The following is a 5,000-nucleotide window of genomic DNA, read 5'->3' as shown; positions in this document are numbered from 1 at the left end:
GATGGGAGACCACCTGGGAATACCAGGTGCTGTAGGTAATTTTATACTGCCATAACATTCGTTTCTATTACATTTTACATTTAATTTTTTCAACTTATCAATGAATTTACTTGAGTTAAGAAGTAATAGAGGTCTAAATTTAATGCTTTTGAGCACCTACAGACAAACAACACTGGACATGCCCAATCTCGTCTGATCTTGTAAGCTTTGCTGTGTTGGGCCTGGTTTGTACTTGGATGGGAGACCACCTGAGAATACCAGTTGCTGTAGGAAATTTTATACAGCCAAAACATTCTTTTCTATTACATTTTACATTTAATTTTTTCAACTTATCAATGAATTTACTTGAGTTAAGAAGTAAAAGAGGTCTAAAGTTAATGTTTTTGAGCACCTACTGCCAACCCACACTGGACATGCCCAATCTTGTTTGATCTTGGAAGCTATGCAGTGTTGGGCCTGATTAGTACTTGGATGGGAGACCTCCTGGGAATACCAGGTGCTGTAGGTAATTTTATACTGCCATAACATTCTTTTCTATTACATTTTACATTTAATTTTTTCAACTTATCAATGAATTTACTTGAGTTAAGAAGTAATAGAGGTCTAAAGTTAATGGTTTTGGGCAACTACAGCCAAACCACACTGGACATGCCCAATCTCGTCTGATCTTGGAAGCTATGCAGTGTTGGGCCTGGTTAGTACTTGGACGGGAGACCACCTGGGAATACCAGGTGCTGTAGGTAATTTTATATAGCCATAACATTATTTTCTATTACATTTTACATTACATTTTTTCAACTTATCAATGAATTTACTTGAGTTAAGAAGTAAAAGAGGTCTAAAGTTAATGTTTTTGAGCAACTACAGTCAAACCACACTGGACATGCCCAATCTCATCTGATCTTGGAAGCTATGCAGTGTTGGGCCTGGTTAGTACTTGGATGGGAGACCACCTGGGAATACCAGGTGCTGTAGGTAATTTTATACTGCCATAACATTCTTTTCTATTACATTTTACATTACATTTTTTCAACTTATCAATGAATTTTCTTGAGTTAAGAAGTAAAAGAGGTCTAAAGTTAATGTTTTTGAGCAACTACAGTCAAACCACACTGGACATGCCCAATCTCGTCTGATCTTGGAAGCTATGCAGTGTTGGGCCTGGTTAGTACTTGGATGGGAGACCACCTGGGAATACCAGGTGCTGTAGGTAATTTTATACTGCCATAACATTCTTTTCTATTACATTTTACATTTAATTTTTTCAACTTATCAATGAATTTACTTGAGTTAAGAAGTAATAGAGGTCTAAATTTAATGCTTTTGAGCACCTACTGCCAAACCACACTGGACATGCCCAATCTTGTTTGATCTTGGAAGCTATGCAGTGTTGGGCCTGGTTAGTACTTGGATGGGAGACCACCTGGGAATACCAGGAGCTGTAGGTAATTTTATACTGCCAAAACTTTCTTTTCTATTACATTTTACATTTCATTTTTCAACTTATCATTGAATTTACTTGAGTTAAGAAGTAAAAGAGGTCTAAAGTTAATGTTTTTGAGCACCTACAGCCAAACCACACTGGACATGCCCAATCTCGTCTGATCTTGGAAGCTATGCAGTTTTGGGCCTGGTTAGTACTTGGATGGGAGACCACCTAGGAATCCCAGGTGCTGTAGGTAATTTTATACTGCCATAACAGTCTATTCTATTACATTTTACATTTGATTTTTTCAACTTATCAATGAATTTACTTGAGTTAAGAAGTAATAGAGGTCAAAAGTTAATGCTTTTGAGCACCTACAGCCAAACCACACTGGACATGCCCAATCTTGTTTGATCTTGGAAGCTATGCAGTGTTGGGCCTGGTTAGTACTTAGACCGGAGACCACCTGGGAATACCAGGTGCTGTAGGTAATTTTATACTGCCATAACATTCTTTTCTATTACATTTTACTTTTAATTTTTTCAACTTATCAATGAATTTACTTGAGTTAAGAAGTAATAGAGGTCTAAAGTTAATGGATTTGGGCACCTACAGCCAAACCACACTGGACAAGCCCAATCTCGTCTGATCTTGAAAGCTATGCAGTGTTGAGCCTGGTTAGTACTTGGATGGGAGACCACCTGGGAATGCTAGGTGCTGTAGGTAATTTTATACTGCCATAACATTCTTTTCTATTACATTTTACATTTCATTTTTCAACTAATCATTGAATTTACTTGAGTTAAGAAGTAAAAGAGGTCTAAAGTTAATGTTTTTGAGCACCTACAGCCAAACCACCCTGGACATGCCCAATCTCGACTGAACTTGGAAGCTATGCAGTGTTGGGCCTGGTTAGTACTTGGATGGGAGACCACCTGGGAATACCAGGTGCTGTAGGTAATTTTATACTGCCATAACATTCTTTTCTATTACATTTTACATTTAATTTTTTCAACTTATTAATGAATTTACTTGAGTTAAGAAGTAATAGAGGTCTAAAGTTAATGTTTTTGAGCACCTACAGCCAAACCACACAGGACATGCCCAATCTCATCTGAACTTGGAAGCTATGCAGTGTTGGGCCTGGTTAGTACTTGGATGGGAGACCACCTGGGAATACAAGGTGCTGTAGGTAATTTTATACTGCCATAACATTCTTTTCTATTACATTTTACATTTAATTTTTTCAACTTATTAATGAATTTACTTGAGTTAAGAAGTAATAGAGGTCTAAAGTTAATGCTTTTGAGCACCTACAGCCAAACCACACTGGACATGCCCAATCTCGTCTGATCTTGGAAGCTATGCAGTGTTGGGCCTGGTTAGTACTTGGATGGGAGACCACCTGGGAATACAAGGTGCTGTAGGTAATTTTATATAGCCATAACATTCTTTTCTATTACATTTTACATTACATTTTTTCAACTTATCAATGAATTTACTTGAGTTAAGAAGTAAAAGAGGTCTAAAGTTAATGTTTTTGAGCACCTACAGTCAAACCACAAAGGACATGCCCAATCTCGTCTGATCTTGGAAGCTATGCAGTGTTGGGCCTGGTTAGTACTTGGATGGGAGACCACCTGGGAATACCAGGTGCTGTAGGTAATTTTATACTGCCATAACATTCGTTTCTATTACATTTTACATTTAATTTTTTCAACTTATCAATGAATTTACTTGAGTTAAGAAGTAATAGAGGTCTAAATTTAATGCTTTTGAGCACCTACAGACAAACAACACTGGACATGCCCAATCTCGTCTGATCTTGTAAGCTTTGCTGTGTTGGGCCTGGTTTGTACTTGGATGGGAGACCACCTGAGAATACCAGTTGCTGTAGGAAATTTTATACAGCCAAAACATTCTTTTCTATTACATTTTACATTTAATTTTTTCAACTTATCAATGAATTTACTTGAGTTAAGAAGTAAAAGAGGTCTAAAGTTAATGTTTTTGAGCACCTACTGCCAACCCACACTGGACATGCCCAATCTTGTTTGATCTTGGAAGCTATGCAGTGTTGGGCCTGATTAGTACTTGGATGGGAGACCTCCTGGGAATACCAGGTGCTGTAGGTAATTTTATACTGCCATAACATTCTTTTCTATTACATTTTACATTTAATTTTTTCAACTTATCAATGAATTTACTTGAGTTAAGAAGTAATAGAGGTCTAAAGTTAATGGTTTTGGGCAACTACAGCCAAACCACACTGGACATGCCCAATCTCGTCTGATCTTGGAAGCTATGCAGTGTTGGGCCTGGTTAGTACTTGGATGGGAGACCACCTGGGAATACCAGGAGCTGTAGGTAATTTTATCCTGCCAAAACATTCTTTTCTATTACATTTTACATTTCATTTTTCAACTTATCATTGAATTTACTTGAGTTAAGAAGTAAAAGAGGTCTAAAGTTAATGTTTTTGAGCACCTACAGCCAAACCACACTGGACATGCCCAATCTCGTCTGATCTTGGAAGCTATGCAGTGTTGGGCCTGGTTAGTACTTGGATGGGAGACCACCTAGGAATCCCAGGTGCTGTAGGTAATTTTATACTGCCATAACAGTCTATTCTATTACATTTTACATTTAATTTTTTCAACTTATCAATGAATTTACTTGAGTTAAGAAGTAATAGAGGTCTAAATTTAATGCTTTTGAGCACCTTCAGCCAAACCACACTGGACATGCCCAATCTCGTCTGATCTTGTAAGCTTTGCTGTGTTGGGCCTGGTTTGTACTTGGATGGGAGACCACCTGAGAATACCAGTTGCTGTAGGAAATTTTATACAGCCAAAACATTCTTTTCTATTACATTTTACATTTAATTTTTTCAACTTATCAATGAATTTACTTGAGTTAAGAAGTAAAAGAGGTCTAAAGTTAATGTTTTTGAGCACCTACTGCCAAACCACACTGGACATGCCCAATCTTGTTTGATCTTGGAAGCTCTGCAGTGTTGGGCCTGGTTAGAACTTGGATGGGAGACCACCTGGGAATACCAGGTGCTGTAGGTAATTTTATACTGCCATAACATTCTTTTCTATTACATTTTACATTTAATTTTTTCAACTTATCAATGAATTTACTTGAGTTAAGAAGTAATAGAGGTCTTAAGTTAATGGTTTTGGGCACCTACAGCCAAACCACACTGGACATGCCCAATCTCGTCTGATTTTGGAAGCTATGCAGTGTTGGGCCTGGTTAGTACTTGGATGGGAGACCACCTGGGAATACCAGGAGCTGTAGGTAATTTTATACTGCCAAAACTTTCTTTTCTATTACATTTTACATTTCATTTTTCAACTTATCATTGAATTTACTTGAGTTAAGAAGTAAAAGAGGTCTAAAGTTAATGTTTTCGAGCATCTACAGCCAAACCACACTGGACATGCCCAATCTCGTCTGATCTTGGAAGCTATGCAGTGTTGGGCCTGGTTAGTACTTGGATGTGAGACCACCTAGGAATCCAAGGTGCTGTAGGTAATTTTATACTGCCATAACATTCTTTTCTATT

The 5,000-nt window shown here is 37.5% G+C and overlaps 19 pseudogenes; all 19 read left to right on the top strand.

Moving 5' to 3' along the window:
- LOC148444687 (5S ribosomal RNA) overlaps window positions 1-38 on the top strand; it is a 119-nt pseudogene extending 81 nt beyond the window's left edge.
- Window positions 39-389: 351 nt separating this feature from the next.
- Window positions 390-508, top strand: LOC148444686 (5S ribosomal RNA; annotated as a pseudogene).
- Window positions 509-624: 116 nt separating this feature from the next.
- On the top strand, window positions 625-743 carry LOC148444685 (5S ribosomal RNA; annotated as a pseudogene).
- Window positions 744-859: 116 nt separating this feature from the next.
- Window positions 860-978, top strand: LOC148444684 (5S ribosomal RNA; annotated as a pseudogene).
- A 116-nt stretch (window positions 979-1,094) lies between these two features.
- On the top strand, window positions 1,095-1,213 carry LOC148444683 (5S ribosomal RNA; annotated as a pseudogene).
- Window positions 1,214-1,329: 116 nt separating this feature from the next.
- LOC148444682 (5S ribosomal RNA) lies at window positions 1,330-1,448 on the top strand (annotated as a pseudogene).
- A 115-nt stretch (window positions 1,449-1,563) lies between these two features.
- On the top strand, window positions 1,564-1,682 carry LOC148444681 (5S ribosomal RNA; annotated as a pseudogene).
- A 116-nt stretch (window positions 1,683-1,798) lies between these two features.
- LOC148444680 (5S ribosomal RNA) lies at window positions 1,799-1,917 on the top strand (annotated as a pseudogene).
- A 116-nt stretch (window positions 1,918-2,033) lies between these two features.
- LOC148444679 (5S ribosomal RNA) lies at window positions 2,034-2,152 on the top strand (annotated as a pseudogene).
- A 115-nt stretch (window positions 2,153-2,267) lies between these two features.
- Window positions 2,268-2,386, top strand: LOC148444678 (5S ribosomal RNA; annotated as a pseudogene).
- Window positions 2,387-2,502: 116 nt separating this feature from the next.
- LOC148444677 (5S ribosomal RNA) lies at window positions 2,503-2,621 on the top strand (annotated as a pseudogene).
- A 116-nt stretch (window positions 2,622-2,737) lies between these two features.
- LOC148444676 (5S ribosomal RNA) lies at window positions 2,738-2,856 on the top strand (annotated as a pseudogene).
- A 116-nt stretch (window positions 2,857-2,972) lies between these two features.
- On the top strand, window positions 2,973-3,091 carry LOC148444675 (5S ribosomal RNA; annotated as a pseudogene).
- A 351-nt stretch (window positions 3,092-3,442) lies between these two features.
- On the top strand, window positions 3,443-3,561 carry LOC148444674 (5S ribosomal RNA; annotated as a pseudogene).
- A 116-nt stretch (window positions 3,562-3,677) lies between these two features.
- LOC148444673 (5S ribosomal RNA) lies at window positions 3,678-3,796 on the top strand (annotated as a pseudogene).
- A 115-nt stretch (window positions 3,797-3,911) lies between these two features.
- Window positions 3,912-4,030, top strand: LOC148444672 (5S ribosomal RNA; annotated as a pseudogene).
- Window positions 4,031-4,381: 351 nt separating this feature from the next.
- LOC148444671 (5S ribosomal RNA) lies at window positions 4,382-4,500 on the top strand (annotated as a pseudogene).
- A 116-nt stretch (window positions 4,501-4,616) lies between these two features.
- LOC148444670 (5S ribosomal RNA) lies at window positions 4,617-4,735 on the top strand (annotated as a pseudogene).
- Window positions 4,736-4,850: 115 nt separating this feature from the next.
- On the top strand, window positions 4,851-4,969 carry LOC148444669 (5S ribosomal RNA; annotated as a pseudogene).
- The last annotated feature ends 31 nt before the right edge of the window (window positions 4,970-5,000 follow it).

The sequence above is a fragment of the Taudactylus pleione genome, unplaced genomic scaffold (genome assembly GCF_031769625.1).
Source record: "Taudactylus pleione unplaced genomic scaffold, aTauple2 ptg001270l, whole genome shotgun sequence".
NCBI lineage: Eukaryota > Metazoa > Chordata > Amphibia > Anura > Myobatrachidae > Taudactylus > Taudactylus pleione.
Note: the sequence above shows the minus strand (reverse complement) of the source record. Positions and strands in the feature narration are given on the sequence as shown.